The sequence below is a fragment of the Myotis daubentonii genome, chromosome 9 (assembly GCF_963259705.1).
Source record: "Myotis daubentonii chromosome 9, mMyoDau2.1, whole genome shotgun sequence".
Taxonomy (NCBI): domain Eukaryota; kingdom Metazoa; phylum Chordata; class Mammalia; order Chiroptera; family Vespertilionidae; genus Myotis; species Myotis daubentonii.
Genome location: NC_081848.1, coordinates 7,318,220 through 7,344,125, shown reverse-complemented (window position 1 = coordinate 7,344,125; position 25,906 = coordinate 7,318,220). Strand labels below are relative to the sequence as shown.

At 53.1% G+C, this 25,906-nt stretch overlaps 1 protein-coding gene across 4 annotated transcripts in view; it reads left to right on the top strand.

The window, feature by feature from the left end:
• The window catches only part of ZBTB16 (zinc finger and BTB domain containing 16), a 188,351-nt gene that overhangs the window by 67,766 nt on the left and 94,679 nt on the right, over positions 1-25,906 (top strand). The gene's annotated exons all lie outside the window — the stretch shown is intronic.

The window sequence follows — 25,906 nt, the reverse complement described above, 5'->3', positions numbered from 1 at the left end:
TTATTTCCATAAGCATTTTTCTGGCTGTAAAAGGCTGAGTCCCAAACCTGTGATTGTAGCTGTTCATGCTATTTTAATCTGCTCTGTTTGGAGGTAAGAGGGTCGCAGTGACTCTGCAATGACCGAGTACATCTGATCCACGGAGCAGCTACCGGAGCCGGCGGAGAGCCCTCCGAGCGGGATGGGGCCCTGTGTGGCAGATCACTTCCGAATTTACTGAAAAACACGCCCCTTCGCAGCCACGCCGATACCCTAATTTCCCTCCTGGAGGCCTGTGGAAATTCCCGGCTGCCTCCCGCCACGCACTGGCTCCCAGCACGTTCCTGGGCCCTCCTGCCTGCCCCTCCCTTCTGTCTTGGCCTTGGGGGCCAGATTCTGCCGGGCCTCTCCCACCCTCTGCTCCGCTCCACCCCTTTTTCTTTCTCCCCCTTCGTTTCCTGATGAAACTATTCTATATCCTACTGACCGGCACACCGGTGGAGCCATTTTTTGTTGTTTTGCTTTCCATGGCCAGAAGAAAAACACTTCGGATTCTCAACCTACCGACAATTTCACGTTTAAACAAGCTGGCGAGCTGGGCGGGCGCCGCGACTCCCACATACAGTGATTGCTGCATCCCCAGGCTCCCTGGTCTATCTCCGTTCCTATTTCATTCACTCTCCTATTTGCGGCCAGCGCGGAACATGGGCTTCCCCCGCCCTCCCGGCCGCAGCCCGCTTTCTGCCCGTGACCTTGGCTTCCCCGAGCGCCGCACTGTAAATGAAATGTGGCACGGCCGCATGTATCTTGATAAAATATATCAGTGGATGAATTGATTTTCATATTGATTTCCTGGGACGAGCCAGGCGTGTATGGAAATCAGGTGTCTCTTAATGGTAGTTCTAGAGAGAGTCGGGCCTCCTAGGGGGGAGCAGCCTTTGCTTTTTTCACTTAGGACAAGTTTCTGCCTGTTTGCTCGGGGGAGGGTCCTCTGCGTTACAGGCTTCCCCTCCTCTCTCTGGGAGGGAAGAGCAGATGTCGCCAGAGTGTGACCCAGCCTCAGAGAGAGGGCTGTGCTGTCCCCGAGACGGCCTGGCTCTTCGGGAAGAACAAGCACCCGTACGTCCCCAGCTACTCTGTCGTTGGAGAAACTCCCGGGAATACAGAAGGCCACGTGCACCCAGCAGCGTGGAGCGTCTTCAGTGCGCAGATGAATTTGCATGTGATCTTCAGACCCTCCCCCCCCGCCACTTTCCACATTCATTTGTCAGGTTAGTTAAGATGTGGCATTTGTGCCCTAACTGGTTTGGCTCAGTGGGTAGGGCGTCGGCCTGTGGACTGAAGGGTCCCAGGTTCGATTCCGGTCAAGGGCATGTACCTTGGTTGCGGGCACATCCCCAGTAGGAGGTGTGCAGGAGGCAGCTGATCCATGTTTTTCTCTCATCGATGTTTCTAACTCTTTATCCCTTTCCCTTCCTCTCTGTGAAAAACCAATAAAATATATTTTTTAAAAGATGTGGCATTTGTGAATCCAGGACTGATACTGTGGCCCACGGGAGCCAGGGCAGTGTGCCTGACCAGGTATCAGTCATGTTTCAGCGTCAGTGGGTGGGCGTTGGTCTGTGTGTGTGCTTGCAGGCACACACATATAAGGATCACTCTGAGGCATGTACGAGGTGGGTGTGGAAGCAGGTAGACAGCCGTCTCCAGGCTTGCGCTGGCTTTTATTAGGGAGCTCTAGATGACCAAAGGGCCAGTATCCAGTGAGGTGATCAAAACTTCATTTTCTCTTCTCTGCAATTGCTTTCCCAATTCCCTCTCCCAACTGCTCTTAAATAAAATAGATGCTTTCAGCCCTTTATTCGATCCAAGAAGTGAGCTGATAGTTGAATCTTTTTATGGGGCTAAGTAAGCATAGCTTAAGGTGATGCTGAGCGTGTATGGGTAGCTCATGCAATAAAACTCAGTTAACTCGAATATTTGAGGATGAAGCTAGTGTGATTCATTACATTTTCTGGCCAACGGAGGCTTAACCAGAAAACCCTTTTGGTTATAAGCTCTGCTGAAATGCTTTGCAAAACAAAATAGTTATATTTTCCTGCTTTTGTCATGTAAGCACCAGGTAGTGAAATAATTGAATGCTTGGACATGTCATGAGCTTGCAGCACATGACAGCTAGTATTTGGGTTATCGCTTATCATTGCACATGCCATATGGAAGGTGTTGACCTGGCTTGAATTAATATTTACTCTAGGACAGTAGTTCTCAAGCAGGGACAGTTTTGTCCCCCAGGGACATTTTGTTGTCACAACGGAGGGAGTTGGTTGCTGGTATGTAGTGGGTAGAGGCCCCAGATGCTTCTGAGCTCCCTAAATGATCAGGACATCCCCTCTCCCCAGCCTCACCCCATTACAGATGATCACTGGCCTAAAATGTCAGCATTGCTGGGATTTAAAAAAACCCAATTTAGGATCTATCTTCCGAATTTTCTGCCCACAGAATTTTACTAAATTCTTGCACACAAAATATTTTGTTTTCACTGGCCTGGTTTTCCATAAGAGTCAGGTGCTGGAAATGTTCTGAATAAGTGAGGCCTCTCATTCATTGGCATGTATTGTCGCACAGAACAAACAGGGACGCTGCCAGTCTGCAGATAGGCAGGCCTGTCCCCAGATGGCCCGCCGTGAATGCCCAGATTCGTTGCATCATTTAGGACCATTAGAAACCATTAGGGCCATCGTAGCTTTAAATTGAACGAAGCAGAATAACTAATCTCAGAGGGGACTGTGGTTTATTCTTTTTCCTTTGTCTCTGTAACCCAAAACTCTATTGTCAGGGTCTTCCAACAGGACTTTCCGATGATACAAGGTTTGTTCTGCTTGGTGCAGGATAGAGAGGCCGGGGCCTGGACACTTCAAAGCGCTTCTAGAATCTGTAGATGTGTTCATTGGCTTTGAGCGCCCCGAGCCAGCCTTTGGCGTGATCCTTCTGGGTTTGGTGGGATGAGTGCACCCGGGGGCAGCTGGGGAGGCCTGCACTCTGCATCTGTGACTTCTCTTCAAAGGCCTCACTGCAAGGCAGCGAGTGATTCACAGACTAAACCACTCTTCTAGGCAGGATCTGACTGGTTTGGGGGCGTTAGGAAGACTGGAGGGCCTCCTTCATTAGGATAGAGGAAAGGAAAACCCTTTACTGGGAACTTAGTCTCACGTGGAACTTCTGTGTCAAATGCTCTGGAACTGCTAGGCGTCATTTCATTCACCTACAGCCTCTCTGCCCAGGACTCTGCAGAAGAGCCCAGGGAAAGGAGATCCGGGTCCCAGGGGAAGGCTGAGCAGTTAGGGAGCGTTCAGTGCTTGGTTCAATGTCCAGCTTGCCAGTCCGTGGTAACCTCTGGCAGAGGCCATCATCTCCTACAAACTAAAAGGCCAGAACTGCCCCTGCAAGGCTGACGGCTCTTTTTTTAAAATAAAAAATAAAAAATATTTTTATTGATTTCAGAGAGGACGGGAGTGGGATAGAGAGATAGAAACATCAGTGATGAGAGAGAATCATCGATTGGCTGCCTCCTGCACACCCCCAACTGGGGACCGAGCCTGCAACCCGGGCATGTGCCCTTGAACGGAATTGAACCCAGGACGCTTCAGTCCGCAGGCCGACACTCTATCCACTGAGCCAAACCAGCTAGGGCAAGGCTGACGGCTCTTACAGATCAGCCACCGGGGGTGGAGCTGTGCAGCCAAGCAGGGTCCATCTCTCACGTCTGATTTAGAGTTTTGCCTTACTGTGTACGTCAGTAGAGGTGGCTGCTGGGAAAGAGGACTGAAGGTGGAGTTAGATGGCCCAGGTTCTCAGCCTGGCTCTGCTGCCTTCTAGCTGTGTGACGGGGACACATTGCCAACCTCTCGGACAGCCACCTCCTAGGGACAGCAGCATCCACCGCCCCTGGCCCCCTGCAGGCTTGTTTTCAGGATCTCGGATGGGAAAGCACTCTGCCAATTGCAGAGCTGAGTAAATATCATGCACTCCCCACCAGGCCCATTGTTAAGCCAGAGCAGTACCATCTGCAGAGCAGGTTTTGATAGCATCCCCAGCATTGCAGAGGCCAGAGCGTCTCCGCATGCGTTCCTTAAGGGCTGGTGTCACCGTCACTCCGTCTGCCGTTCCATGGCTGTGGGTGTACCTGGGGTCTTTCCCTTGCAGTGCACTCTGGGGGGCTCGCGGTGCCTCCTCGCCGCTGTCTTCGGTGGACGTGTGTTTACAGCCTGGTATCAATGCAATCAGAGGCTCCTGTAAAACTCTGCTATCACTGCAGGACAGAGTTAGCAATGCTTGAGGTTTCGGGTTCTTGGCTCTTCCATGTGGCAATGAATATTTTATGGGAAAGGAAATACTTAGTGTCTGACTCTTTTTATAGTGCAGCTACTCATAGGCTGGTAACCTTCCAGAAGTCTCCAAAATCAAATTGTTGCCTGTCAGTTTCTCCTTCCTTCACAGAAACCCGCCGGTGCCCTGCCTTGCTGAGGTGTGCCCATGCTCTCGTGGTGAATGGGTCCATTTACAAAATTCGTGGGGTCCAATTTCCAGGCTAATGAATGCCCTGGACAAGGGGAGCTGGCAGCTCGCCAGGCCGGCCCACCGCTGCTGGCACCTGTGGGCTGGCCAGCCTGGGAGCGTGGTCCTGGCAGCATGCCCCTGGGTGTCTCTGCACTTGCCGCCAGGCCTGCTTTGCGGAGCGCCCCGTAGCCATGGGAGGACGTGGCCCAACCTTCCCAACGTCCACCCTGATCTTGATTTTAAAAAGCAGTAGGGAGCCTGAGCCCGGCCGAGCCCATTCGGCGTTCCCCTGGCAAGGCCGGAGCTTCGGGCTGGCTTCCCCAGGGCAGCACAGAGCCTCGGAGAATGCCTGTCGGCGCCCGTTACGTGGTCCTTTCGGTGACCCCGTGTTACGGCAGGAAGCGGGGCCAGCAGCGCCGGCTCCGGCTGGAGGTCCAGGACTGTAAGTGAGGAAATGGGTCTCCTGGCCATCAGCATCCATGGAAACGGCTCCTCTGAGGGCCGGGGCCATCCCCGCACGGGCTCTGCCGGGCCGGCCTGGTGCTCAGGAGCCTGTTACGACCACAGCAGTGGCACAGAGCTGTTCACGGCCGGACTACGGAGTCGGAGAACACCGGCCGCAGGTTCCTAGTCACCGGGCTCCTCAGAGGCCCCCACTGAGGCATCCCACGGACGTGGGCCCAGTGGCCTGGGTCTTTATACTGGTGTGTGTGTGTGTGGGGGGGGGGGATGGCGGACATGAAGTGTGGCTTCTGAGACGCACAGGAGCAGAGCTGGCTGTGCTGTCACTGGCTCTGCACAGTTCCTTCCTCAGCAGGGGTGGGGGGTCTGTGAGAAATGCGTGGCCTACTCTGAATATGGATTCCACGCTGCGCTCCGTGGTGTTCTGGGAGCTCCGCAGTGTCTCCCCGCGTTGCCTTCCGTCTGCCTCTGGCGTCGCCCTGTGTCAGAGTGGGCACAGGGACAGTGATCTGCAGGCCTCCGGCGGCTTTGGTCTCATCTCCCCACTCTGGTTGTGTTCCTTCCAAATGGAGCTGTATTTCCTCGCTACACCTTTGTCCCAAGCCTCGCTCTGCCTGCTCGCCCGCTCCTTCCTACTTTCTGCTCTCCGGGCTCAGCGGTAGGCGGCGAGGCAAGGCTTTGGTTTTGTAGGCTCACAGGCTCAGTCGTGTCTGCAGTTGTCAAGGTGAGGAAAGGGCTATTTATGATTTTCAACAAATGGCAGTGGGATTAGCCGAAGGCTTACTGGAGAAATCAGGCACAGCGTTTTATATTGGGATCGACCGCACAGTTAGGGCCGTTAACACAGATGACATTTAGGGTCCTTCTACCACCCAGGTGTTGGTGGGACATAGGCGAGGCTCGAAGAATTGAAAATCCTCCAATGTTCTCAGAGCTGCGTTACTGGTCCTTACTCGTATTTTAACTCGCCCTCCCCACCTGTGAAGTAAAAGTGAAGGTGGATCAAAGAGATGGGACCAGAGAGAGAAGAGAGAAAACTTTTTATTAAGCGCCTGTTGTACAGTAGACAGTGCTGTGCCTTTTTAAATCAATACCTTGCAGGTCAATTGCGAAGCTGAGATTCGGGAAGTGCCTGATTCTGGGACCTGCATAATCCATAGATTGGATTATTGGTCCTAGGAGCAGATAAGCCACCTGTGTTGAGTGTCTCATTTGGTGTCTTGGCTTGTGCCAGATCCCATGGAAAATTCAAGAACATATATGTAATCTCTTCTCTCCAGGTTTGAGACCACACCCCTGTGAAGGTTATACACATGTGCACATATACACATGTGTATACACAGAGGTAGATACCGCTTGTGGGTCATGCCAGTGCAAGCTGTACATTCCAGTGCTCCAGAAATTTGCAGGGCCCTGACGGGGGTGTCGGGAAAGTGAGGGGAGACATTCTGCCTCCTTAGCAAAGCCACGCGGGCTGCCGTGGTGGAAGGTGGGGCAGCCTCGGGGCATCAGGCAGAAGATGAGAACAGGAAAACCCGCTCCTGAAGATGTGTGGTTAGTGAGTGTGCAGGCAGAATCGTGGCCCCACAGAGATGCCCGCATCCTGATCCCCTGGAGCCTGTCCTGTGTTCGGTTACTGGCAGAGGGGAATCCCAGTTACTAATCAGCGCACTTTAAGGTAGGTTATCTGGATTATCCAAGTGGTCCAGTGTAGTTGATGTGATCACAGTGTTTAAATGTGGAAGAGGGAGGCGGACGAGTCAGCGTCAGTCCGAGAAGGAGCTGTGCGGATGGAAGCAGGGAGGCAGAGAGATGGCAACCTGGCGGAAACCCAGAGAAGGGGCCACGGGCCAAGGAATGAGAGCGGCCTCTGGAAGCTGAAAAGGTCCGGGAGAGATGCTCACCCAGACCCTCCAGAAGGCAGCACTGACCCAGCTTCTGGTGTAGCTCACAGAGCCACTCTGCTCTTCCCTGTACCTCAGTTCCTTCTTGGGGGACAGCCCCTCTCTTCTCTGCAGTGCTGGGAATTCTCCGTGTGGGTGCGAAGCTCCCGGCGGGGCTCTGGCTAAATGAGGGAAGGAGGCTGCATGGAACGCAGCAGAAATTCTTCTGTCCTGGGAGACAGCTGTAGGCTTGGACCCGGTGAGATGAGGTCTGGGGTTCTGAAGTCATTCCGCACCTTCCCTTGCTCAGGTCCTTCTTTTAACTTCTCTCCTTTGTGTGGAAGCAACCTGGGTGAAGTTTTAAAAATAAGTAGATTCTCCCAGGAAGAGCTAAAAATAGCACTTGGCCTTCAAGTACTGCCTTGGCATTTTTCGAAGGTTATTTACCACTGTTGGGAGGGTAGGAGTGCCCTGCACTTAGGGCCACCCAAGAGCAACTGTGGAGATGGGATCTTGCCCCCATAAGGGAGAGGGGCTCATGAGCTCATAGATGACAGATGTGTCCATAGGCTGTCAAAGTTGGAAAGAACATCCTTATTTCATACTAGTAGGTGGGGAAACAGGCCTAGAGGGCTCAGATGGTCTGTGGAAGCTCTCACAATTTTCAGGCCGCCTGCCAACTTCGCCCTACTGGCTTTGGAACGTTCTGAGGTTCTTGCTATCTCTTGTCAGTTTGGGGGCTGGGGTGAATTGTGGTGGTAGGTGCAGAGATCATCTTTCCAGAGTTCCCCGGAAGAGATACATGAAACTAATCATCAGGCCGAATATCGCCTCCCAAAGGGTTTGGTTTGGGAGGTTTTACTCCTTATCTGGGAACCTGAGCATAATGTCTACCAAAGATGCCTTTGTCTCGGGTGATTGAGTTTTGTGTTAAAGATTCAAAGTAGATTTAACTGAAGGGCATCAGCCCCCTTGAGGGGCATGTCATGCTGAATCTGGGGTTTGTGACTTACCTCTTTTTGCTAGGTGACATGTCCTATACGCTGTCTCATTAGCCCATTCTCCTGCCCCCTAGATCTCCACAAGTTCCCTGGTGTTCCATGTGGCATATCTTTTCTGGGGGTCACCTGGAATATTTATTCTAGGTGCTCTGTCTGTAATGCTTGAGTATACTTATTCCTGGATGCCTAGAAGGCTCAAGGACCTCCCAGGCCCTCTCAGCTCTCTGGTTCTTAGAAGGTTAAACGATTATGGAAACAGACACCACATCTGTGTCTTCTCTTACTTCTTGCATGTATGTAGGGTGTCCTATCTACCAGTTAAGTCTGCTGCTCTCATCTCTCTGCCAAAGAGAAACTAACCTCATTGTCATGACTAAGGTCACCACCAATGGCCAGTTGCAGAAGGCATTGCCCCTACTCTCGCACTTACTGCTCCCCTCTCCCCAGGTCTCCTGGCCTCTCCCAAGATGCAGGGGTCTTGGGAAGAAAAGGGAGCTGGGGAGTAAACGAGAAAGATAAAAAGGCTGCTAGTAGGACTTTCTCTTACCCTCACTGGAGAAGGAACTTGGCCACACACTCCTTGAGTGTACTGAAGTGACACGATGTGGATGTTCAGATGGCAAGCAAGTAAGTATTTGTATGACTAGACCCGAGGATTTCCAGACCATGACACCTCCCAATCCATCCAGCGCATGTGCAGAGGCCTGGAGGCTCCCAGCAAGACAATTAGTGCGTGAATTAGATTGTGTCTTCTGGAAGGGAGATGAAGTCCCCTGCCCACTCTATTATTTCATTAAGGTCGACCATGTCCCTGGCTTTGGGCAGAGTAGGGGAGGGGGATTCCGTGGAGAAACAAGTGCAGCAGAAACCTGCTCTACAGATGGTCTCTCTCAGCCCTGGGGAGCGGTGTGGCGTTGCTCTGAGCTCACCGGCTGTTCTGAGCACACAGCCCCGGCTGGTGCTGGGTGCGCTGAGCCCCATGTCCTGCACTGGCCAGAGGTGCGGAGGGGACACTCAGGTGAGCACTGCCCTCCTCGCTGGCTCATGAGGAAGGCCATGCGTGAGGAGTGACCTGGAGGACCTTAGGGGAGCCGCCTGTCAGAGACCTCTGGTGCCTGGGAGCTAGACAAGCCCACCCCCAGTCCTCCGTTCCCACGCCGGACAGAAAAGCAGGTGGCACAGGAGGACAGGAGGCTGCTGTGGGGTTTGACCCTGGGGCTGTCTGACTGCAGAGTGGGTGGGGTGAGTATTTCCAGCCTGACAGACTTAGACATTTGCGACAGAGCGAGGACAGGATGGAAGAGCTGCAGGAGGGAGGCCTGGGGTGGAGATGGGTGTGGGGTTCCCAGAGAGCAAGAAACCTTGGATGGGGAAGGCGCTGTTTCCTGCTTGGCTGCTTGGGGCCTGGATGCAAAACTCGGTGCTGTTCTTCTGGTGGTTAGCCCTCCCGTCCTTTGCTGTCTCGTTACTCTGGAACTGGTGTTTAATCTTTACATGCAGATGGCTTGTGCTTCCTACTAAGTTGTAAGGTCGGTGAGGGAGAGCCTGTGTTCCAGCTCTTTGAACCTTTCCGCCAGCACTGTGCCTGGCAAGTAGTAGGTAGCACCTGTGTGTCAGCTCTGACGGCCACTCCCTGCTCCGTCCCCTGAGGAGAGCTGCTCTCGCCTGTCCCCATGCCCAGTTTCCACCCCAGCCTCTCCCTCCTAAGAGGGGTCTCGTGAAGATTTATACGATGAAAATTGTAGGTGCCGATGGGCACGTAGGAACGAGGGGTCACTGGAGTGTGGAGACCACACTTCTGCAGACGGAGGGGGCCTTCTCCAGGCTGGCACCCTGACTCGTGGACTTCCCATTGCTCACGGGTCCAGCTGACCCTCTGTCCGCAGGGGAGGGCCTCACGCTTCCCTCCCTGCCTCCAGTTATTATTTTTATCTCACTTCCTCCCTTCCATTATTTTTATCGCACTTCCTCCCTTCCTTGCCGCTCCTCTCCACAGCGCCTTCACCCGCCAGCTCTGCCCGTCTGCTCAGCGGGATTGTTTCGGTTTTATTTAGAAACTGGAAGCCTCATTTTACTATAATAGTTCCTCAATGATTTTCTAAATTAAACTCGTATACTTCATCTGCTCCCCACTTTTCAGATATTAAACAAATATCTGGAAGACGTTTTTCTCCCCCCGCCCCTTTTTCCTCAGACACCAGCAGTTTGCTCAGCCAGATGGTGATGGGTGGTGTGTTGTGGGTACGTGCCCGCTCATCCACGTGTGTGAGCAGGAGACTCGCACGGTGGCTGGTTTCTGTCCAGCATTTTCTTGCCTTGTTGGCATCCAGCCACCAGGCAAGACAGAGCACCCTGACCAGTGCCCAGATGCAGAGGGTGGCAGGAAGGCCCATCGCCTGAAAGCCCTGTGAGGCATCCGCTTGTCGTGAATGGGAGGGTGGAGGAGGCCGGAGAGCAAATGTCCGGCCCATCTCCACGGCCAGCTGTTCCTCAGTGCGTTGTCCTGTCGGACGGGTGGGCATGAGGGCTTCTAGAGCGTGCCGGACGCTGCTCTGGTGCCACCACGCTCCTTGGGTCCCCTTCCCTCTGTCCCACACCTGTGCGGCCCTCTGTGCCTGCTGGTCTGCCCACCAGCCTGCTGGTCTGAAGTCATTTCACGTGGCTCCACGGTACTCGCCTCCGCTCCAGCTCCCCTGCTCTGCGCTGGCTGCCCCTCGCGCCGGAACCACGCTCTTCTCGGGCCTGCTTCGCCCTCGTCTGACATGTCTTCTCTGCTCTCCCTGCTGCACCCTTGGTGTCCCGTGAGCTCAGCCGGGAGGCCGCCTCCTCGGGGAGGCCTCTGAGTTTCTGGCTCCCACTGCTCTGGGTGTGGTGATGACAGACAGGCTGCCATTTGAGCACACCAGTGAGACCTACTTTGTATGATTTTGTGTTTGTCTTCTCTCTCCAGCTAGATGCCAAGAGTTAGGGGGACCGGGTGTTGCCCTCTGCTTTGGTTGTATATTTCACTTTGCAAGTAAAGGCACAAGTGATTCTCAGTCTGCCCGAGCTCATGAGAGAGAGGGGCCCCGGATATCCTGCTCCCCAGCCGTCACAGCTCCAGGTGACTAAGGGAAGCAGTGCCGCAGGGTCGCTCCTCCACCACACGCCTGCCCGTGCTGCCACCTTCGTCCTCCGGTGGGAGGGGCCTGTTTGATTGGTGGATTGCTGCCAGGTAGCAAACAGAAGAGACAGCACTTCTGGGGTCCCCGCCCCAGGGGCCCGTACTCCACGGAGCCAGGCACCCGTGCTGGGCAGCAGATACGATAGGTGGTTGGTTTCCGTCTCTTTCTCTTGGGAAGCACACGTATCTCACTGATGCCTGGCAAGGATATCGTGTTGGCATTTTGTCTGGGAGACTGACCTAACTGCTGTCTTTGGGCATGTCCACATCCTCAATACAGAACGGGGATGCTTCTCTCTGTCCCTCTCCTTCAGTGGTCCCTGCCCGCACGGAGCCGGCCACTCCCAGGCGGCTCCACTGCTCCAGGGAGGACCTGGGTGGCTGCTCAAGGACAGCAGCGCTGAGGTCAAAGTCAGCCTCCACTTTAGGACGCCCCATACCCCAGCCGTGCTAAGGCCTCTGCCAGCTTAGCCCCACCCACGCTGCCCCCTGGCCAGTCTGCATAAACCAGGCCAATCTCCTCTGGAATGACTTGCTCGTTCCTAACGGCAAGTCTTGGCCCGTGTGATGCCGCCGTCACATGGAACTCTTTCCCTTATCCAAGGCCTTTCGGTTTACATTCTCCCCGACCTGGGTAAGTCGATAGAGGCCTTCAGAGCTTACACAGCCCCCGAAAGGACCGCTCAGCCTTGAGCCAGCTCTAGCCACCCACCCACTGTTTATTGGCTGTTCTCCTGAGCACCCATGTGTTGGTTACTGGTTGACATTTGGCACATCACCCATCCTCCTCTCAGGATTCTTACTCTGTTTCTCACCAGCTAGGTTACAAACTGGCCAGGCGACAAGGGTCTGCCTTTCTTTTTCTGCAGCCTGACTTAGCTCATCGTTTACTTAACACATTGTTCTTAACCTCGCGCTGCCTTTTTACGGGCACAGTCTCATCTTTCTGCCCTCCAAGATAATAATAATATTAACCCACTTGGCAGATGAGAAAACTGAGGTTTCCATAACCCCTGCGTGTTAAGGCTAGTGCATTGTAACCTGCAATTTGCAATCAGGGCTGGTCTCAGTCTGGGTTCCTCAACTCTTTCCTCTACTAACTCGGTTTGTACCAGGCCCTGCCGCCTCCAAGCGTTATGACCTTGAGCAAGTTGTTTACTTCCTTTTTGCCTCAGTGTCTTCCTCAGCAAAACAGAAATAAAAATAATCGCCGCCTCATAAGGTTGTTGGCAAGGATTGGATGAGATAGCGCGTGAACACGCACTGCAGAGGGCCTGGCACATGGTGTTATGTCTTGTACACATTTGTTCTTCTTCATTCTCAGCATCATGTTAATATTGTTGCTTGAATTACTGTTCCTACCTCGGCGTCCCCGGCATCATCTTAGCACCCGAGACAATGTTACGCACGCGGCTTGTGCTCCGGAAATACCTCCTTAACGACGGAGAAGGCACTTGGGCTTGCGGAGGGGACTGGGTGGCACGTGCCCGGCGTGATGTTGTCTCTGTGGCGGTTGCTGACGAAGAGCTTGCCTTTGCCAGTGTGCAGTCCAGGCTCTTGTTCGGCTGCTCCGGCCGCAGGCTTTGTGGGTTGTGATGGACGCTGCAATCGAGAACCCTTCTGTAGCCTAAAAACTTTTTCCCTTCCTTCCCACCCCCTTCGCCGGTAGCTCTGAGCCCTGCCAAGTCTGTGCAGAAGCCTTGAAATGACAAAGCACCCTTTAGTTAATTGCACAACGGATTGCCTAGAGTTAAAAGTTCTGATTTATATGGCTATAGCTGTAACTGCTCAATAACACAGGCCTGTAATCTACTTTCATTTCAAACAGAACGGTGATTTATAAGGCAGCATGCCGCTTTAGCTCAGAAATGAGGTGTCCAACATATGCTCTGTTGACATAAATTTGGAATTTATCGCTGTTGTCAAAACTGCCTGTTGGACAAAGGTGGGTATTAAGGCAATAAATGGCTCCGAATAGTTTTCTGTCACATTTCCTAACCATTGTATTTAGTCTATTTGAGGAGAAAATATATACTTAAAAGTAATCAAATGTCTAAAATCCATGCATCTTGTTTTGAATGTGAGAAGGGAGGGGGCGGGGAGGAGCGAGGACTTGCCGAGGGTGGGGGTGGGCCGGGAGAGAGCTTTCCATGGAGTTATGGCCCATTTTAAAAAGATCCCACTTCGCTTCCTCTCCCCCATCCCCATTAGGAGGTGGGCTTTCCTTTCTCGTTTACAAAGAAGGGGAGGAAAATGAAAGCTCATTAAATAAAAATAGTAAAGGACATTTTTATGTGCGGGCTTAAAGCCAGTGACGTCAGGGAGGAGTTGGTGAGTGCGGCTGCGAGGGAGGCCGAGCAGGACTTTGTTTGTGGGGAAACAAAGCCAGCGGCCAGCCGAGGTTCCTTTGCCACCTCGGCCAGCGAGCTTGGGCTTGCCGGCAGGCCCGAGGCTCCTGGGGCCGCATGCACTGCTGGCTACCTGGTGAGGGCGAGGGCGAGGGCGAGGGTGAGGGTGGGGAACCAGGCCCGGTGCACTGTGCTGTATGGCCCCATCCAGTCCTGACTTGTTACCTGCAGTGTGGCCAAGAGGCACACGCCTACGCTACACACTCACCCACATCACGTCTTGAGCACCCACATGGCCTTTTCGAGGCTCGAGACACCTAAGTGAGGAAGCGCTCAGTCTCCAGGTAGCTTTCCATCGAGTCGGGAGAGACAGACAAGCAGGCAGAGGCAGCCCCGGTGCCATCGCCGCAGCAGGCACACACCACGGGCTAAAGCGGACGAGCTTTGGGAGCGGAGGGGCCAGGGGAGGCCTCTAGCGATGACGGTGACTCTCCTGCCTGGCGAAATGTCCCCTTGTGGGCATCAGGTCCCTTAGAGAGAATACAGAACAAATACGCCACTGATAGGCTTTTCACAGATGTGCCGCGTACGGCCAGGTGATCACTGATGTGGTCAGGTGGGTTTTCTGCGTCGTTTATTGTAAGAGTGAGGCCAGAGTCCCTGTGCTCCGAGGCTGCCACTCTGTTCTCTGTGCGTCAGCTCCGTACCACGGCTGGTCATCGCGTCCCAGGGGGCAGGGGCGCCAGGCAGGCAGCTCGGAGGGTTTAACGAAGGCAGTCAAAGTCAAGGTTAAGAATCTCCTTCGGCCCTAACCGGTTTGGCTCAGTGGATAGAGCGTCAGCCTGCGGACTAAAGGGTCCCAGGTTCGATTCCGGTCAAGGGCATGTACCTTGGTTGCGGGCACATCCCAGTAGGGGCGTGCAGGAGGCAGCTGATTGATGTTTCTCTCTCATCGATGTTTCTAACTCTCTATCCCTCTCCTTTCCTCTCTGTAAAAAATCAATAAAATATATCTTTAAAAAAAAAAAAAAGAATCTCCTTCGATTCTCCATCCTCCACTTTAAGATAACATAGCTTGCGGCGTGCCATCGCCAGGTATGTCTCTGCGTTAGAAAGGCCCAGCATATCCAGAGAGCCGCTGGGCCTGGCTGCTCTGGGCCCGAGGAGCTGGAATCGGGCATCCCCTGCCCGCCAGCCCCCAGGCTTGCAAGTGGAGCTGGAGGAGCACGCAAGCCGCCGGTCGGTCCTTCTCCCCGTGAAAGCCAGCCCAGCAGGGGGAGGGGATGCATGTTTGTTGCTTTTATTTTGTTTTTCCTTTTATCTCCGTGCCCACACGCTCGGAGCCTCTGGCGCTGATAAATGGGTGCCCTCACAAACACACGCACGCCGCCCCCCCTTTCTCTTTGCCCGCCTGCGTGCCACACGCACGCACAAACACACGCACGCCGTCCCCAGTGCATGGGGTGTGGACACCAATTGTAAGCCTCCTCGGTGTGGCTCAGCCTCCCTCTGCCACCAACCCCTGTCCTTTGCAAAGCTCCCCGTGGGGAAAACTCATAATTTTTACACCACAGAGCCTGGCCTGGCCGTCGCTGGAATTGCTGTCTCTTTGAAGTGCTTTCTGCTGGGGCATTTACAGGCCGTTTTAATTACCGGCAGCTTGCGAGGGGCCTTGCTCTGTCCCAGCCTTTGTTTGTTTGTTCTTTGCAAGGAGTCTGTGCGGAAAGGAATACGGTGGCCTTTTTATACACAGAAAGAAGAGGGGGGAAAAAAAGTTTGGGGGACCCCTAATCGCGATTTTCCCTGCAGCCCGCTCTGGACACCCGCCCACTGGAAGGAGCTCAGGACGGGAGCCAGCCTTGCTCTTGGCCGGCCCATGTCTCAACAACATGGGTCCCTCTCCTAGGGTTTGCCTGGGATATTTATGTATTTTTATTTTAAGGATTATTAAATATACTTTCAAACTTCCCGTCAGAGACAGCGGGGCTGTCAAATAAAGCTCCCCTCATCGCTGACCACATCAGAGTCAGCTGCACTGAAGCTGGGATCCTGCTCGTATTTTTCAGCTCAATCTGCTCGAGGCTTGTGCGCCATTTCATTATGGAGTCTGGACATGGGGTGGGGTGGGGGGTTGGAATTACATGCGAAGGCAGTGCCCACGGTGAGCTGTCTGGGGCTTTCCTTTCCTGTCTTGGTTTTCCATTTGCTTCCCTCTCTAGGATGAACTACACATCAATAGCCTTCTGTTAAACATAGGGGTTTCTGGTAAACACGAGTGTGGCATGTCATGTCTGCAGATGAAGATGCGCGTTTACCGGAGGAGCCTGGGAAATTTATCCCCTTCTCTGTGGGCCCTCCCAGCAGCAGGACCTTCATTCATTTATTCATTTAGTCCGAAAATGTATTGAGCAATCAGAACCTCACACATTGCTGATGGGAATGCAAAGTGGGGCGGCTGCCTTCGGAAACAGCCTGGCAGCTCCTTAAAAGGTGAGGGACAGAGTTACCACTGACCCAGCAACTGGGCCTGGGCATATACCCAGGGATGTGAGACATACGTCCACAGGTAAAACTTGTACACACATGTTCATAGACACATTATTCATAATTGCCAAAAGGTGGAAACAACACGGACGAACTCTGAAAACATAGTGCTAAGTGGGAAAAGGCAGGCACAGAAGGCCACGTATGGCATGACTGCATTGATAGGAAATGTTCAGAATAGGTAAATACGTAGAGGGAGTTAGATGAGTGGTTGCCCGAGACTGGGAGATCGAGGCGTAGAGAGCGACTGCTAAGTGTTCTGAGATTACATAGGGGTGATGGTTACAAAGCTCTGAAAATACTGAAAATCACAGAGTGGCACATTTCACTAGGGTGACTTCTATGGTATGTGCATAGTATCTCAGTAAACCTGTTACTTAAAAATATATACTAAATGCTTACTCTGTACCAGGCACTGTTCCAGACTCTGAGGGCACAGACGATAGTTTCTGCCTTCATGCAGGCTGCAGTCTTGGAGAGAGAAAGAATTCTAGTAAAAAACAACAATAATACACACCTATACATTGTGTTAGTGTTAGAAGGGAAGTCAATAAAGTGCAATAATGGAGAACAGCGTTGATGTAGAACCTACCTAGACTGCAGTTCACGTGCAGTCTGCTCCCAGAGCCTGGCACACAGTAGGGGCTTAATAGATAGTGAGGAGCCAGCAGTAGGGGACGAGGCAGTGTGCCTTCCCTGTAGGAGGTTATCTAGTCCCCTGGAGACTCAGCCTGGCCCTGGACTCTGGGTGCCATCATTGGGCTTACCTGTCTTCTGAGCTCCCCTGTTTTTGCTTCTCTTTGATTGGGATCAGGGGAATACCAGGCATGTTCTCCCTCTCAGGATATTCTTTCTTGCTGGTGGTTTTCCTGTGACTTTTAGAGGGCAGCTCGGGAGGACATTATGGACAGGGTGGATAGTCTCTCCTCAGGTGGGGGAATGTGAATGTGGATCCCGAGGTGAAAAGCCTGGAAACTCCACCTGCTTACATGGGACAGGAAGTCAGTCAGCCTCAGTTTTCCTCATCCACAAAATGGGACAGCACTCTCTTCCCCAACCACATGGAGGTTGATAGGGTTCTCAGGAAGTCCTTTCAAAGGTACATGTGATGTAGAAATGTATTAGCATTATTACTATAAAACCTCAATGAACTAGATTCATTCATTTTTTGCATTGTTGCTAAAAGGAAAAAAACAACAAGAAATGAGATCTCTTTGGCTTTTCCCTTTATCCTTTATTAAAATGGCAACTTTCACAGTGCGATTTGGTGTCTGTACAGGTTAATCTGCCCAACCTCTTATTTTGTGTTCATCAAGAATATTTAGGATGATGGCTCTACAGCTCAGAATCTTCATAGGAAAGGAGTGTAATTTTCAGTGTACGGAGGCAGAAAGAGTGGGGCGGTCTGCGATGTGGAGGTTTCGGACGGATTTAATCACAGGAACTTCCTTCTTGGGTCCTGAGTGAGCCTCCGCTATCTTCGGCAGCCGCTGAGGATCCTGGCTGGCCTGTGGGGTGTGAGGCAGCATCTGGGCTTCCTGGCTGAAGTGAGAACATGCACAGACGAGCCGGACAACCAGGAGATGACGTTCCTCACAGCAGGCAAAACGGGGAGAAAGGAGGAATCTGTAGCTTTCTGAAAACTCTTTCCTCAGAAATGGACTATCTGTGCTGGTTCGATGCCTCATCTGGGTGTGAGAGAGAAAAACCAAAGAACGTCGTTCATCAATAACCATCGTTGGTTTCCCTTTCCCGGCCTTTTAGGGCCTGGAGAGAGAATTTTGGATTTATTTTTGTTTCCCTTGGGCTGACATCATCAAGCATGCATCATGGTGCTCTGTTTTGGGCTTGGAAAAAGCTCTGAGAAGCTATAAATCTTGAGGCATATTACTATTTTTTCTCTTCCCTTTCCTACAAGCACAACTTTTCTGGTTTCTTAAAAAGAAAAAAAAAGAAAACTACAAAAGTGTGTATTGATCCCTTTCCCTCAGATCTTAACTGGCCAGGCTGTAATACCTTGCTTACATCTGCCAGGTTTTGTGCAGTTTTGCAACATCGCCTTAATCCAGTGAGCATAAATAGAACATTTCAATCATATTTGGCTACCAGGAACTTCGCAGATAAGCTCGCTAAAACCTTGTTGAAAGAGACTGTATGAGACTGTGTGCGATAAGATCATCCGAAAGCCCAGCGCACAAATGAAAAACTTTTGTTCTTGCTGAAATTTGTTGATAGAGATATTTCAAATAAATGACTTAGAAGAACTCGGCGTTTTAAAACAAAGGCCCGGCTACGTCACCGCCAGAAGCCCAAGGCCTCCCGGTGCTCAGCAGCCATGAAGATCCTTCTGTGAGCAGTTGCTGTGGGGAGATTAGCCGGCCTTTGTCACGTCTGCCATCTTATTTGAACACTCCGGCAGCCTTATCTGAGAGCACTGTACTTGGTGCGGCCATGGCCGGGGGAATGCCATTGTCCTCCCTCCTATTTTCAAAGCTGGGGACAGCTCCTTCCCCTCTTCGGGCAGCTCAGGTTGGCCTGGATCCCAGGCCAAGGCAGGTCGCAACGGCTTTCGTTCTAAGAACCCGTGCAGGCCTTTGCTTTGGGGCAGTGGGGACCGCTGTTCATGGACGGGGATGTGTTTGTATGTTGGTGTGTGTAGAGGGGGTGGGCGTTTTCACCTCTGCATTTTCCCCTTCGAATTCCCATTCATGTTTGCTCATTCACTCAACAACAATGCACCGAGTCCCACCCTGTTCTGGGCTCAGGGCCAGATGTTGAGGGGATGGTTCTGGTTGGCTCCTTCACGGAGGAGGTTATGGTCTGGCTCACACAGGCCCATGTCCGCCCCACAGCCTCTCTGTGTCATAACCCGACTGGAAGGGACTCAACCCTTGCAGTGTCACAAGGCGTGAAGCGAGAGCGTGAGAGGGTGAGTGGTCTCACCAAGGTCACTGGCTGGTCATGGCTGAGCTGGGTGAGCACCGAGTCTCCTGCTCTCCGCCCAGTATTTCAGTTAGTGCCACACCTTTACTCTAGGTGACCCGTGAGAAAGGGCCTTCTTTGCTATCCTCTCCCCGTCCTTTAACAGGCTCCAAAGCAACCACATAGCCATGTCTTCCATGGCCGCACTGGCCCGGATGCCCCCAGGGGGGCGCTTGCCTGTCTCCCCCGCCCCACCCACCCTGTCCTGCAGCACATAAAGTGTTAACCACCACTGTCAGTTCCTGGTTGCTTTTTTTAATCCGTTGCTTGAAATCCTTGCCTTTTATTGGTAAATTTACTTTATGGCATACATAAAGAGCTGTATTAAAAAATAAATTGTGTTGTAAAAGCATTTGGTAATGTTTATTAATATTGACAAGTCAGGGAGCAGCAAACTCTATTGCTAGAAGGATAATTTGTGGTAATACCAGCTAAGCATTTGTAGCTTATAATGACTATCTATAATCTCAACACGTGAAAAAGTGGGGGGAAGGATAATTCCCATTATGCCTGGAGAAAATGAAGGTGACCGTTCTGCAGCCAAGATTAGGACCATCCCTTCGTTGTCCTTCCCGGAGGAGGCAGGCCTCCGCTCTGGTCCCAGGCAGGGTCTCCTCGGTCAGGCAGCCCTTTGCCCTGGGGAGGGTGGCAGCGGCACCATCAGCAGCCTCTCCTGTGTGTGCCTGTGTGTGCTGGGAAGAATTTATAATGGGCTTAGTCTTGAATCATGGACTTGATATTCCCAGAAAGTACAGAAGGAGAATGACGCTGGGCATAACTAGTGTCACAGACTACCTGGCCTCCCTCTTGTCATTTGCATGAAAGGCAAATAGACATTGAAGGTATATTTCGAAATCAAGGGTCTGGGGAGAAAGAGTGAGTCCATTGCCGAAGGATGTCCATTCGTCCCTTGTTCAGTTCTGTTTCTGCTCGGAGAGGTGAGCGAGGCCGGGCAAGCCTCTCTTCCCACTGGGTTTATGACAGCGCATTTCGAGAGGCAGCGCCTTGCAGGGGCCCCGGCCGGTCAGTGCCACTCGGCCAGGTCCTGCTCAGAGAGGAGTAGGAGGCTCCATGTGGGCAGCAGTAGAATTTTTATTGTCGCTGTTGTTGTTAAGCCTCACCCAAGGATTTTTTTTCCACATTGATTTTTAGAGAGAGAGAGAGTGGAAGAGAGGGAGGCGGAGAAAGAGAGAAAGAGAAATATCGGTGTGACAAAAACACCTTGATTGGTTGCCTCCTGCACGTGCCTCGACCAGGCCAGGGATCAAACCTGCAACCCAGATAAGTGCCCTTGACCGGGATTCGAACCCGGTAGGCACCCTTTGGTGCTCGGGCCAATGCTCTAATCACTGGGCAAAACTGGCAAGGACAGCAGCAGGCTTTTTCGAAAAGAGGGCCATTTAGACTTTGGTGTGGATCTGGTTCACAGAATGTCCTGTCTCGTCCATGTCTGTGCTGAGTCCCCCTAGAAGCGCTGTGAGGTCACCTTGATGGTCCGGGACCAGGAAGCAAAAGCCCCAGGCCCCGGATGACTTCCGCACGTGGAGCCCTCAGACCAGGGAGCTGGATGCTGGTCCAGGGGATGGAGTCAGTTAAACTGAGAACAAGGAAAACATGACCTTATCGAAGCCCTTCCTCTTTTATTTTCACTTCATTTAAAGGTGGGTGGTCCCACTGCTTTTCTCAGGGACAGCTCCTGCATCTCCGTGCTGGTCTGCCCGCAGGGCTCAGACAACCTCAGCTTCTGGGAGGAGAGTCAGGAGGGCAGCCCTTAGGTTACTGGAACCGAATCCCCTCTCCCCCCAACCCCAGGCATCCCCTGCCCATTGGTCTGCTCTAAGCGTCTCTGGGCAGAGGAACTTGGGAGAAAGCGGAACATTGGAGGCGCTGCACTGGGCCTTGAACCGCTCTCTCAGGTGCGAGGTGCTGCTGTTCGTTCTCCTAGCCTTACCCCCTGGTCCTGGCTGTGGGGGACACAGATGGGGGAGCCCCTTCTGCACCCCTCAGGGAGCAGCTGTGCCTGGAGGCTGAGGGGGGATGATGGGTCTCTCCTTGCTGCCACTCACTGAGCTGCTGTTCCAGGTGGCCTGGGGGAGGTCTGAAGCTCAGGCTTTAGGCAGCGATGAAAGAGTCATCGCCTTTCCCTGTGGACCTCAGGAGCCACCGGACAGGGCCCAGCACTCGGTGGGGGCTGCCCAGGAAGCTCTTGTGGTTGGAATGTAGTTAAGATGGGAGGAGGGTGCCTGGACCACACCTTAAATAGAGGAACCTGTTTAGCGGAACTAAACAATTCCTTCTAAACTAGGCCCACGAAGAAGAGGAAAAGTAAACATTATACCGCTTGTACATCAGCATTATATTCTGCCATTATATCATTTGCCGGTTAAAGCAGATGAAATCTCTATACATTCCCAGACTCACAACAGTACTGCAATGGTTTGGGTGAGCGTGGACTTGCTGCCTTGGTGAGAATTGTGTGGTTGAGAATCTGTGAGAAGGAATGAGCCTTTCTCTCTGGTTACTTGTTAAAAGGTTCAGACTTGCTCAGACTTAATTTCTCATAAAGATGCAGTTCTCTTGAGCAAATAGCTAGAAACCTGTTGGAGGTTCATTTTATTCTTTGTCTTTTTGGATAGAAATGTAAATCTGTGGAAGTCAAGGTGAGCTTACTCAATGGGCCAGGCGTGGTCTGCGAAGGGGCAGAGCTAGGGGTGGGGAGAACTTGAGCCTGCTCCCCAAAGTGGATGGTGAGGGCCTGAGCGTATGGGGGAGAATGGTCCTGCACTGAGTACGGAGTGAGGTACGTGGGCCCCCTGGAGCGGGGCTACTTCCAAAATGGCATTCAGCAGTGTCGCTGCTGCTTTTTTGTTTTGTTTGGTTAATCCTCACCTGAGGATATTATCCCCATTGATATTTAGAGAAAGAAGGGAGGAGAAGAAGGAAGAGGAGGAGGAGGAGGGGAGAGAGAGAGAGAGAGAGAGAGAGAGAGAGAGAGAGAGAGAGAGAGAGATCGTGCGTGATGGAGAGAAATAAAGAAGCGTGGATGTGAGAGAGAGACACATGGATTGGTTGCTTCCCGCACACACTCCAATTAGGCTGGGGATTGAACCTGCAACCGGGTACGTGCCCTAGACCAGGAACTCAAGAGCCTTCCATGCGCAGGCCGGCGCTCTAACGGCTGGGAACACCGGCCAGGGCAATGTGGCTTCCTAGAGGAGAGTGAAAACCACGCAATAATCAGAAAGATGTCCCCTGCTGTCCTTGCTCCCTGATGACTTCCAATGGCCAGGAGCAGTTGGACTTCGTGAAAGGACAGGACCAGACTGGGAAACTAAGAGTGTGCCTGGTAAGGAGAAAAGAGGTGACAGAACTTCCATTTTAATCAAAACGCTTTGCAGTTGCGAATGTGGTCATGGCAGTGAGGGCTGTGGTCTGAAGAGTGACAGACTGTGAGCTCATACAAATGCGTACTCCAAAGCCGGCTGGAATTCTAGTTCCATATTGGCCATTCTGCAGACTGTGCCCTGGAATCTTTCGGTCGCAAGTCCCTTGAATGAACCCAAGTTCTTTCCCTTTGAATTAGGAGAAGGCTCCACTTCCTCACAGTCTTCCCTGGTCCAAACAGCAATGAAAGCTACACACAGACCAGTGCTGGGCTCCACGGAGCCACCAGGCCTGGGAGGCGTCCCCTTCTCTCTCCTGGACTCTGTGCTTGGCCCTGGTCCCTCTGCCGCGGGAAGGACCTTTGTTCTTACACGCCTGTGGGGTCACGTGGGCGCCTCTGGTGAGCTGTGTGGGGCACTGAGTCAGTGGGTCAGGTGCAGGCCGGTGCCCTTACCCCAAGGACTGGACAGGTAGGACACCTGTGTCTCTGAAGGCGGGCGAGGGGGCGGCACCAGAAGAGAGGCTGGTGATGAGATCTGGGAGGTACTTTCACCGAAAGGTAGACCACACGTGAGGGAAGGAGGTCATGTATGAGGATGTTTTTAGGGAACAGGTTTCTGCGATGGGGTGTCGATTTTTGCTGAGGCTCTCCCATGCCGACTGTGTGGGTGTCGTGGGACGTCACCCGAGTGGACACGTGGCTCTGTGAGAATAAATAGTGCCGGGGAGGCTAGGAACAGGATGTGGATAAGACTTCTGAATAATAAACTTTTGGCTCCAGACGGGACCAGAACCTTAGCTGTCACATACATCACTACAGGTGATGACACTGCAGAGGTCGCCATGGCATGGTTTGTCCAAGGTCATGAGCAGGTTCATGGCTGAGTCGGGATAAGGAGCCAGGTCCTGGGGCTGCTCGCCGGGCAGCCTTCCCTGCCCCTGCCCCTGCCCCTGTGCAGTGGAGGGCTGGAGCACGGCACCTCTCACACCGCCCCAGTGCAGTCGGCCAAAAAAAGCCACCGCCACCAGTTGCCCATCAGATACTCTCTCATCTGGAAAAAAGGCGGGGAGTTACCCAGGAAGTGTTCAGCTTGGTGAAGAGCTTGGTGTGAAAAGGAGGTGGGAGTCCCAGGGCCGGTAGAGGGTAGTGGCTCCTGAAACCGAAGACCGGCCCTCCGGAGTCCTTTTGGGAAAATAAAGCCGAATGGTGCTTGTCCCCCCTCTTCCTCCTGACAGCCACGTCCTGGGAAGCGGGCACCCCTGGGAGCTAGGAAGTCACTAGTGAAGGGAAGGACGAACATAAATAAGACTGAAACTCAGACTCTGCCAGCCGCCACCCTGACCATGAATGTGGGCAAGGGGTTCACTTGCTGAACCACGTGTGACTAGAGCTTTGGCCCCTCCCTGGACCGCCTGTTAGAGACGCACATATCTGTCATGCCTGCAGGCGACAGGACACGCAGTCATCACGCATGTGCGTGCTCCTCGTGTGTGTACACCCTTGTGTGCCTGGAGCTGTACAGCCGTCTCCCCTTGTTCGTGGCTTCGGGGACCCACAGACAGCCATGGTCCTAAAATACTAAGTTTTTCCAGCCACCAACGCCGTCTGCTCCTGGCGTCCAGCCATTCACACCGTCATGGCTGGGTCATCCAGGATCACGTGAGGCAGGTGACCCTCCTTCTGACGTCTTCAGAAGGTCAACAGCAGCCTAACACCGTGTCGCAATGTTGATTTCACTTCATCTTACCATGTAGGGATGTATCTAACCATCAGAAGAACGGTAGGTAGAGTATAGGGAGGTATTTTGAAAGTGAGACCACATTTCCATAACGTTTATTATAGTATGGTATAATTGTTCTATTTTTTATTAATAGCTGTTCATCACTTACTTTGCCTCATTTATAAAGTAAGCTTTATTCTATGTATAGAGAGAAAACATAGCACATAGTATAGGGTTCGGTGCTATTGGTTTCAGCATCCCCGGAAACATATCGCTCACGGATAAGGGGGGCTAGGCTACTGTGTTCCAGAACACGCTTTGTCCAGAATGCTGCTAAGACATGTCCCAGTGCCCAGCATTGTGAAATACACTTAGAGTCAAAAATGTTCAGTTAAAATGTTCTGTACTGTTACTATTTCTCAATTGGGACGGGTCATCGTGGCCCGGAGAAAGATAACATGGGGGTGGGGTGCACTACACTATCATGGACAAGGGTGTGTGTGTGTGTGTGTGTGTGTATATGTGTGTGTGTGTGATTGAGAAATCAGTTGTTGGCTTTGGCAAGGAGTAAAGGGAAAGCAAGCAACAGCGCTGTGATTGAGAAAGAGCCCTGCTTGGGACTGGGCGTGTCTGCCGTGGGCACGCACACTGGACACCACAGGCCTCAGGCAGGGACTGCGCCGAGGCGGCTCACCTGGGCCCCAGGGTTCCGACACTGCGGGTTCTCACTGTGGGGTTTGGAAGGCGATGGCAGTGGGTGGCTTAGTGTAGTTGCCGTGATCTGGGCCCTAAGGCCCAGACTGCGCGCTGCTGGCTCGAGTGTATAACATTCCCTCCCCTCCCGCGTTTATCTAGAGTCAGTACCAGCAGCTCTCTCTCCAGCCTTTCACTATGGCCTTAACACATCAACATTCAATTGCAATAGTGTGTTGTCTCTAAGGGGCCTGCAGGCCTCCTGCCTGCCCCACCAACCTGGCTCCTGCCCTTGGCTGCCGCTGTCCACCCTGTTCCCCGGGGCCAGGCCCCTGGGCAGGTGAGGGGCAGCCGTGGGTCGAGGTGGATCCTGGCAGAGGCAGGGAAAGGCCTGAGAACAGGAGTGTGGGTGGGAGGGAAGTCCGTGTTCTGGGCCAGATGGCCCACACACCAGCCAGCCTCTCAGAGCCCAGCGTGTGTGCTCGGACCCTCTTCCCGGTGCTCGGCTCCCTCTAGCCCTGCTTCCCTGCGTCGTGGTGGCTCGATGGCTGGCTCCTGCTGGGGCTGGTGGGAAAGGCCCTGGGTTCGGGAGTAGGGGCAGGGCACCGTGTCGGCTGGGCCTGCGGTCACTTGTCGACAGGGCCTCTGTCTCCTGGGGCGATCCCATGTGCCAGACCCACCCCTCAGAACTGCAGTGATGGTCCAACGCGGTAACGTGTAGGACAGCCCGTTGGAAAACCAAACATGACCACGACCACCTTTCAGTCGTAGACTATTCCCTGGTTTCTCGAAGCCTCTCTTTCTGGGAGGGCCCACCCTGCAGCAAGACTAGCGGGAAGTCCTAACCTGAAGCTGGGCTTAGGGGAAGGCATGCCTGTTGGGGAGCCGCTGTGGCTCTGGGAACATCTGGAAGCCGGAGAGAGGAGCATCTCGTGTCCGTGCAGCTCGTTACTGAGCGCGTTCACTGCCTGCGGCATCCCACCGGAGCGGGAGCTGGAGCGAGGCAGGGTGCAGGTCTGGCCCCCCTGGGTCCAGCCGTCTTGGGAGCCGGGCCCTGCACAGCTGGACCCTGCACAGCCGCAGCACAGAGAGGGCAGTGCCCTGGCCGAGGCCCAGGCTGTCTGACTGTTCTGGGCTTTTTCCTCCCACCCTCTGAAGTTAGATCCGATTTTGGGGTGTTTTTGTGTGT